We start from the raw sequence: 10,331 nt of genomic DNA on the forward strand, positions 1-10,331 counted from the left end.
ATAAAAGAATAGCATTATATCAGCTTTTCTACAACATTTATTGAAGGTTCTTACTCGAGCTCGGACTCGCCGGCGTCCTAAACCTAAGTCATGCTTAGAATCAATCTCAAACAGAGGTCTGACTCAAGCAATTCTCTGAGAAAAATAGAAGACAATATTAAAGGCTCGGGGGACTCGCCGAATTTCCGCTTCTCCAACTTAAATCACCAGGGTCTCAATCACCGATCAAACCAACTCGGGTGATTTGTGAGTCCGAATGTCAATTTCTCAATCTTTGTGCAGAATAAGTGGATTTAACCACAAATATATAATGGTTTGCTGCTAAATGTCTAGAAAATGAAATTCTAACCAAAATCTAAGAAAGTTCAATAGTTGCTTTAGCTTTGTGTAAACTTGGGTGAACAATTTAAATTAAAATTTCCATGCAATCTATATGTGGTTAAATGAGATCAAAATGACTAATCCTGTCCTCTGGTTTTGTAGCCTTAGTGTCAAGTGGCTCATAGAATCTAGGGCCAATTTTGTAACTAGGAAATCAACTAATCAAATGCCAATTTTGAAACAAGTCATATAGTTGCTTAGAAAGGTGAATCAAAGGATCTAAATTAAGACAATACATAATTTAGAGGTCAGTTATGGCTTCTCAATAATCAAAACACCCAATAGTAGGTTTGGGAATGTAGACTAGGATGTCTAGCTTAGTCAAACTCTTAGGTAAGATAGGTTGGTGTGTTTAGTTTTAGGTTAGCAATGATTAACTTTATATTTTCTTTTTTTATTTTTTTTAAAGTAGTGTTTTAAAAATCGCCGATCGGTTACCAATCACATCAAAGTTAAGAGGTAGGCAATTCTGGTGTGAGGAACCCCAAAATCACAAAAATTCTCTCTAGTTTTTATAAAAAAAATTTATTCCAATTAAAATCGAACGCATGGTAATTTAGTGCCAAATTCAAACCCTTAACCTCTCAGCCCCCAATTGAGATATCATGCCATTGAATCCAAGAGCTTCATTTTGTAATGCATTTGGTTTGGTCCATGTCTTCTACCACAAAACAAGAAAAAAATTTAAAGAAAAGTTTTTGCCTGTTCAAGTTGGCTGCTTTCGTCATTTGAGAGCCTCATATGTGTTTTTTTCCTCTTTGTTTTTGGTGGGAAAATGTTTTGATATAGCCCATCAAAACAAGCAAAGTCTTACCTCAAAACTCAAGTGAAAATTGTAGGTTGGGTATCGGAAAACCTTCAAATAGATTATTTCCGTCTGACTATTATGTTTGTAAAAAAAAAAAAAAAGATTTCAAGTCTTAAAAATAGTATAAATTATAACACATTATCTAGATTATCCATTTTATCTTAAAAAAAGGTGTTTACGGATCCACAAGATCTATACATTTTTTTAGCCTCAAATTTTATAGTCGCTGTTGAAATTTGATTTTAAAGCCATCGTAGAGATTTCTAAAGCACAAAGCCTTTTTTGGACAAAGATTTTAGGTGAAGCTTTACTTTGTTTTCATAAAGCCTAAGTCTCATAAAAAGGACTTTTTTTTTTCTTTTATTTTTTTTGTCATTTTCCATAAGATAATGGTTTCAATTTATTCAATTCTTGGTCATCAATCATGAGGGGTGTCATAAATTGCCATAATGTAATGATATACCTCACCAGATACCTACCAGATTGTCAACACCATTGTTCCATGGTAACTTGAAATAATATATGTACCTTTTATCTTTCTCTTTTTACAATAATTTATGTGCAATATCCCCAATAAAAGTAAAAAAAAATGATATATGACAAGGAAGTAATACCCAATCTTTCCACATATGCAAGTAAAGCATATCAAAAGCCTTTCACACATGAACATTTTTATAGCCATGGTTTTTTTAATTTAAAATGAAACCTCTTGATGGTTAAAATGAAATTGGGAAATTTACCGGAGGTAAAAGTTTATACAGAGCCGAGGCTCTGAGCAATCAAATTAAAACCCACCTCAAAAATTTCACTAGAAGAGGCTATTTTAATGCTCAAATATCCTCAAATATATCATCTCGACATCAAGATGCATATGGACATGAGAACAAAGTTAATTTCAAGTTTTAAAAGTAGAGCATCTGATAACCCATTTTTTGACCTTTAATTTTCAAGATTTTCAAGGTTTCATCGATCTGTTCGATCTACACTAGTTTTTAAGTTTTAAATTTTATAATTAACAATGAAAATATATTTTAAGGCGATCACGAAGATTTTCGATATTAAAACCACATTTCTCGACTCTATTTGAAAGTACGCTTTACTTTGAATGTTTAGAGCCTCGACTTTATACAAACAACACCTTTTACCAAATATCCGAGCATTTTAACACCTTTATCCATATTCTTTTGTTTAATTTAAAATGCCTATAAAAACTCTTCATCTTCCGTTGAAATTGTTGTAAATAGATGGAAATGGAAAAAGTTTATAAAAATGACACCTTAATAGTAGAAGTAAAGTTGTATTAATCATTTTTTTTGACAAATAAGTAAAGTTGTATTAATCTACACTATTTATTTTGGCTAAATGGTGGATTTGATACCATATCAAAAGATGTGTTATTTTTTATATTATTTTAAAAAACGTATCAAATCTATACCATCCAACTGAAATGAATGATTTAGAGCACTGCAAATCACCTTTATAATTCAGATTGCATCCTTATTCAAAATGCACCCTTAAGAAGTACATGAAGAAAATTAAATATCCTTTCTTAAAAATTAGTGGTTTAAAATGAGTATGTTGGTTGTTAAATAAATTTTAACAACCTCAAAAAGGGTAGACAAATCCTTTTAAAAAAAAAAAAAAAAGTATCACCTTAGGGGGGGGGAGAGCGAGAAAAAAAAAAAAGAAAAAGAAAAAGAAAAAGGGTTAAGATAGAGAGGAGTGAAAAAAAGAGAAGAAAGGCTGGCTGAGTGAGAAAAAAAGAGTAAAATGAAAAAAATAAAAATAAAAAATTCAAGACAGGGTAGACATGGGAGAAGAGTAAAAAAGAGGGGAAGCATAAGAGAGAGAGAGAATAGTAAAAATAAGAGAGAAAAAAAATAAAAAAAAAAGGCAAAAAAAATGATTTTTAGGGTACCCGACAAGGCCTGATGGCGGTCACGTGGGGAGGCCACAAAGGCGCGAGACGAAAAGCCTGCCCCTCCTCACGTGGCCTGCCACGTCGAATCGTCACGTGGCACATCATACTGAACCTCGTGCACCCAATGATTCTGTGACCGCCACGTGGCAGAGGGTCGGACCATCGGCCGACACTCACGCCACTTAATGATTGGAATGCACCCTCTCTCTATCATTTGTTATCCCCTCCGCTCTTGGAAATTGCCATTTTGCCCTCACAAAATCTAAGAAATCCGCTATTACCCTTGTTTTTCTGACAATCCTAAACGTGCCCTTAAGACCAGTTTCGATCATCTTCCCCTTTTGCTTCAAGGGGTTCGACTTTTTCTTCAATTCCAACACGAGTCTACAAGTGCAAAAGTTTTTTTTTTTTTGTTTTGTTTTGTTTTTGTGAATGTCAACAAGTGTAAAACTGCCATGTACTGTGGTTTGGAAAGTCAGTAATATGCTAACATTATTTTTAATTCTAAATAGGAAAATTTATAGAACTTTTTTATTTAGTGGGATTATCTGCCAAGAGGCCATTTATCATGTGGGAAAATTGTTTCATCTAGGTTGGACCGCATTTTTACAATAAGCGTTTATCTTAAAGATTGATACAAATAAGTGGTCCATTTAAAAACAATTGAAACTAATGATCCAAATATTTTTTTAATAGAATTATTGTTTTTAATTTTTATTTATTTATTTATTCATATTTATGATCTTCATGTTAAGGACTACGTGTCCTTAAAAATTAAGTCAAAAAATCCATCTCAAAAATAGAGTTTTATGAGATGATTCATTTCTATATGGACTCACAAAAACCGTGTCCTTATTTTTTATTCATAGGGGTCACAATGCATTTGTTGTGGTCTAGGGTGTGTTACAAATAATTTCTCATGGATTTATTGGTGCTACATTTTTTTTTCTTGATAGGAACAAGTTACGATAGAATACAGTTTCTTTATCTCGACGAAATGGGAGGAATAGCCTTATCAATGCCAAAAATATTTACTATGTTCAGTATCTTTTCGATCGCCTCTCTCACATTGCCATGAATGAGTGGTTTTGTTGCAATTTTTTTCGTCTTTTTGCGAATAATTATTAGCCCAAAATATATTTTCTTCCCCAAAATACTAATTACTGTTGTGGATTGATGCACCAACTGGTAGCTATAAACTTTTCTAAATAAAATTATTTAATGGGTTTGTATACAATGAAATCACTTACCTTTTATACAAAGAGGTCACAAGTACTTATAACCATCTGATGTGAAATCTGATAGCTTGGATGTGTTACAAAGATCGATAAAATTTCTTTTGAAGTTTGAGCCTGGTCAATGCAAATAAATGTAGCCATCCAATTTCACATCCACTAGTCAAGATTAATTGTTACCACCTTATACCAAAGATAAATGATCTCTTTATATATTTTTTTATTATTTGTACAACTGTTTGGTCTATGAGAGCGGGCTTTTGACAAACAAGCTTGCAGGTTTCACAATATGAAATCTTGAATTCTATTCTCACTCAGTGTCGAGTTAAGAGTAATACATAAAAAGAGTATTGGGATTGGAGCATAGAATCCCAATTTATCCTGGGAATGAAATGGAAAAAGAAAGAAAAAACGAAACAAAATAAGGGTTTGAAGCCATCATAACTCATCGAGATATGAGGCTCTTTTTGTCCTATAAATTATTTTTTAAAAGTACTTTTGAATTTGTGAAAAACATGGATGTCTTAAAGCAAAGACATGATTAGCTTTTAGAGGTGAGACTCTTTGGAAGCTAAGATTCCTAAAACAAAAGACTGTCATGTATTCTTCTCTATAATTTAAATTATTTGAAGCTTTTATTTATTTGCATCAATTTTCATATAGATTTTATGCTTTTTCAATGCCCTTTAAAAATAAAAAATAAAAAATAAATCTTAAAGCAAAGTCATCCCATGTTCTTATATAAAAGGATTTTTATTAGTGTTGATAATCAACATTATGTTGCCTAGACTTTGACCATTATGCATATGCTATGCAAGAATATGCTACAAAAATGTACAGATTGATGCATGTAAATTACAATGCTTGGCAAACAATCGCAATCCGGAGTGTAGCAAATAAACAGTATGGTTCAACATGCCATAAAAATAAAATGAGTCAAAGAAAAAGTGAAATACAATAATAAGGGTCTTTGGGGTGTCAGGCCCACATTAAACAATCAAACTATAACAATGGCCAGAAAATTTGATCTTAGACTTTAATTATAAATTTAAAGCTTTAAATATGGTACGGATCAAGCAAATCTATAAACACTTTTAAAAATTTGAAAATAAACAATATATCTAATGTATTAAAAATTGCATCATTTTTAGTTTTGAAATCCATTTTTTATTTTCATATCCATACATCTCAAGGTCAAGGTGATCAATTGAAAGGTTATTCAGCATCAAAACAACATTTTTTAAACATAATTTTATAAGAATACCTCATTTCTATAATATATGATTGACACCTTATATAAACTCTTCCATAGTAAGAAACAAAAAAAAGGGACATGGTATACTTATCTTGAAATGCTCAAAGAGGTTGGCAAGAATGGTGGTGACGCATGGACGGTTGTTGCAACAACAAATAAATGTAAATCAATAGCACACCAGAGAAACCCTTGAATAAAAGTGCATAGTTAAGTAGCACGACAAGAATTATTGTACTTGTACTCACAATTGGCCTGCAAACTTTATTTTTTACGTACATACTTTTTGAGATTAATATAATAAATGAGTTTTTATCTAAACGTATGTTTACTTACAAGCAATATTATAAGTCTAGTTGAGGGGTCTCGTCTAATCAAAATAGTCTAATTGTCAATAAAACGAGCTGGATCAGTTTTAAAATAATAATAAAAAAAAAACAGTTTAAAACATAAAATCCATTAAAAATAATTTTTTACATTTTTTAATCTGTCTAATTAACCAAAATCAATCAAATAGACACCGAACATCAATTTTTATCCGATCATAATTTTATTTTGAACCAAACAAATCAAGGTACCAATTTGTAATCACATTAATCAGACCCACTTGCAAATCTCAAATGGTTGAAAAAACAGCTCTTATGATGATAATGACCAATGGAATTGGCCGGTCCAATCAAATTTTGACAATCACTCTTTGCAATTGTTCCATGAATAATTGCTTCCTTTTTATGACAAAAGAACATTAAGATGGTCGTTAACTACCAGGTGGAAGGGTATACAGGCAATTATTATCTTTAAGGAGGGTTAAAATCCACCCTTAATTCTATTTTTTATTTTATAGGGTTTGAGGTAATTTTGGGAATGTGGGTGGGTCCCTAATTATGCCAGGTAGTGATTGGTGTCTCCACCAACGCTTGATAGCTCTCCACGTAAACACTAATCATACCGTCCATAATTAACCCCGACAAAGTCATTAAAAAATAATTAAAACCGATAAGCCCATCAAAGAGCCTCGCACGTGCTTCGCACGTGTTCCGTTTTGATATCACGTGAGAGTGCGATAATGAGTTGCAGCCCTCGACCCGGACCGACTTGGTCTAAGTGGGACGTGGACCTAAGACTTGACGCTGACCTGATGGGCTCAAGTCAAATGGACTCGTACCCAACACACTTGGTCAGGTCGGCCCCTGTCTATAAATAAAGAATACATTAAAACTTTGAATAAGATTGACACTTTAGAATGTAGAATTAATGTGCTTCTCAAAAATCATTGAAATAGACTGTTTTGATGTTGAAATGCATCTAATTGGTTATCTCTTGACATATGGATATGGAGAAAAGAAAGATTTTAAGTTTCAAAATAGTACATCTTGCAACAAATTATTTGAACCGCCTATTTTCAAGATTCTCTTTCGTTTATGGATCGGCTTGATTTGAACTTTTAAAACTTTATTATTAGAGATGAAAATGGATTCCCATGTCATTAGATGAATTTTTTACACCAAAAGTATATGTCATAACAAAGGTTGGAGGTATGCCTTACTTTGATTTGTTAAGGTTGCAACCTTATATATTTTATACAATATAATTAATATTATTTGTATGTAATATATGCTAATATATTTGGGTCGGGTTGGCCTCAACCCAAACACGACCTGATCCAACCCGATAAGATCCAAACTGGGCCCAAACCTAGACCAAGTCCAGTCAAGGCCAAATGGATCCAAACCCAGACCCGACCCATCCGGTCTTTGCAATGCTCTAGCAAAAGCATAATGTAAATTTTCCCACTCAGCTAAAACCATAGCTAGAAGTGCTTACTAAGTTAGAATCCAAACCTCTATATCCAAAAATACTCTCCAACCTAGCAACCAATCCGAAGACAAATATTTGATGTATAGTCCAGTATTTTAAAATCTAATGGTCTGGATTGGAAATCACGAAATCGAATAAAAAATCGGTCCAGACCTCAAGTTAGAACTTAAAATCAGTTTGGTTCCTATGCACTCATTTGGTTCCATCAAGCAACAAGAGTCTATTAGGGAATTGGGTGTCTGGACTCTAGATTCTAGATAGGGTGGATCACCTGTTTTCCACAATATATATATATATATATATATAAATTTATTTATTTTTATAGACCGATTCTCACACTAAAAAATGGCTAAAAAAAATCTGTACGTGTCAAAACCAACTAGTGGAACTAGTCAAATACTAGTTTTAACCAAAGATAAAATTAGATTTTGGAGTAATTATAAAATTTCAGAAATATAAACTACATCTCTAAACAACCAACTTTGCCCATGTACCGGTGAAAGCCTAGGGTGGCAACAGGTTGGGTCGGGTCCAGATTTGGACTCGAACCTGAATTCACCAAACCTATATCCGGACTAGAAAATATAGTGTGGGATCCAGAATAAGACTCGATCCAAAAATTAAAATATTTATATATTTAACTATATTTTAAATATATTGAGATTTAGGGCCCGAAAAACATTACCAAACCCAATCGGATATAGACCAGACCGGTCGGGTCCAATTTTGGACCCATACCTGGATCTGAATCGGGTCAAGTCCCAAGCCGGTTCCAGTCCATTGCGACCCCTAGACTGAAGCCATCATTAGCAAAATAAATTGCAATGGCCCGGACACTTTCGTCTTTTCCCAAAAGCTGCCAATGAAAGACAAGGGCAAATTTGACTTTCTCCGTCCTGATATCCCTGATTCCCTGCCCTTTCCGTCGTTTCTTCTACACGTGAAACTGCTACGTGGAAGACGCAGAGGAGAATTTCTGACCGTTGGATCATTGAAGCTAAGTTCTGATTCACCTTATTGAATCTTTGGAGTTTGGGGATTCAGCGCACGTGCGGGAGAATCTATATCACTGTATGAAGTGGTGCGCATGTGATGAGGTGTGTGAAATCTTTTATTTTGTTTTTCCATAAAAAGGTTGGCTACTGGATTTTGTTATCCTAAATATGGGCATGAGTAAGGCTGGTTTTGTTCTCTTGACTATCACCATATATTAAATAAAATAAAAAATAAAGAATAGTGGTGCCCATCTCCTGTTGTGAATCCACAAAAATCTATTTACAATCGGTCCTTCTCTTCAGTATTACTATCAAATCAATAAGGATTATTCAGTATTACCATCAAATCAATAAAGATTTGGTCTAGTCAAAATTAATCTAACCAATCGTAGACAAAATAAAAAAATAGTATCAAAAAATATATAATTGTTTACCTTAGATATGGTAAAAATAAGACTGTCAAGGTATGTAACTTAAAAGTATGAATAAACCTTGGATATTAGAGGTAAGAGAAAAGATAATGTGAACCAATACAATACATTAGTTGTTCAAAAGTGTGCTATGGGAACTTTGAAACAAAGCCTCAGTGTAAACTTAAATCAACATAGATGAAGAACTGGTGGGAAGTTGAGATCTGAGTGAATGGAGATCATGGATATGATTCGGAATATGAGTGTCACTTTCAAATATTTTCAAAGAGAGGGGGCAACGACTTGACAAATTCTTTAGCTAAGAGGAGTTTCTTTGTAGGCTTTGCTTATTTCAGATGTTCTTGGTTGAATGCATTGTAACACTTTTTTATCAATGAAATTATGAAACATTGTCAAAAAAAAAAAAAAAACTAGCAAGAAGTAGCTAACTTATTCGGATATCACTTTTTAAAAATTGCTTTACTTGGTAATCACCCGAGTTGAATTGGATTGAGTGAGAATCTAGCAATTCTGGGCCTAAGAAATCGAAATTCACTCAAGTCTCTTGGTTTTCTAGTATCTTTAGAAATTTTATCTTGTAAAATATGGCCCGGTCTGACTTCGGAATTGCCCAATTCCGGTTTTTAGAACACTAGTCAGAATCATCAACACAACATATATCCTCAAGACAAATCTAATGATAACTCCAAAACAAATAAAAAATTTGTGAAATCCAATTAACAATAATGCAAGTAAATGATAACTCTAGAACAAATAAAAAATTTCTGAAATCCAATTAACAATAATACAAGTAGTATGAAATGGATGAGGTTTTGGTAAGGCTGTTGCTTTACTAATTTTGGTAGATATAAACCTCAATACCCCACTGGAAAAAATAAATGGATACGAGGCCGGAAAAGTTTGTCATGACTTGCAAATCCACTTCCACCATAATCGCAGAATTCAATGTTCAAAAAATGCTTCAAATCTAGCATATCTATTAATGCTTCAAAAAGATGGTCCAAAAGCAAATGTCGTAAACCATTTTTAAAACTTGAAATCCACTTTTTAACGGCTATAAATAACAAAATTGAAATAACCAAAGTATACAGTTTTTTTGCATACCGTGACATTTAAAGTGCAACTGCCACAACTTTCCGAAATACTTCATGCATACCGTGACATTTAAGGTGCAACTGGTTAAAGCCACAACTTTCCGAAATACTTCATACTAAATTAATAGTAGATTAAAGACAGTTGGAAAACAATGTTGGATGCAGCCAAATCAAATCAATTGCCAAGAAAATGAGTTTTAATCAAATGATTAACAAACTAAAAAAAAAAGAAGGCCTGCTTTTCTAATAAACATTAACCATAAAACATTTTACTTTTCTAAGGAATGATTTCTTTCAAGATGGTATAGCGAAACTATCAACTGAAATTGTAATTAGTTTTGTGGGGTGGTTAATGTACTTAGCCAAATGATTTTATGCTCCTCCGGGAGTAAACTA

This window comes from Amborella trichopoda, chromosome 13 (genome assembly GCF_054954075.1).
Source record: "Amborella trichopoda isolate Santa Cruz 75 chromosome 13, AtrichopodaSantaCruz75HAP2 v2.0, whole genome shotgun sequence".
NCBI classification, from domain to species: Eukaryota; Viridiplantae; Streptophyta; class Magnoliopsida; order Amborellales; family Amborellaceae; genus Amborella; species Amborella trichopoda.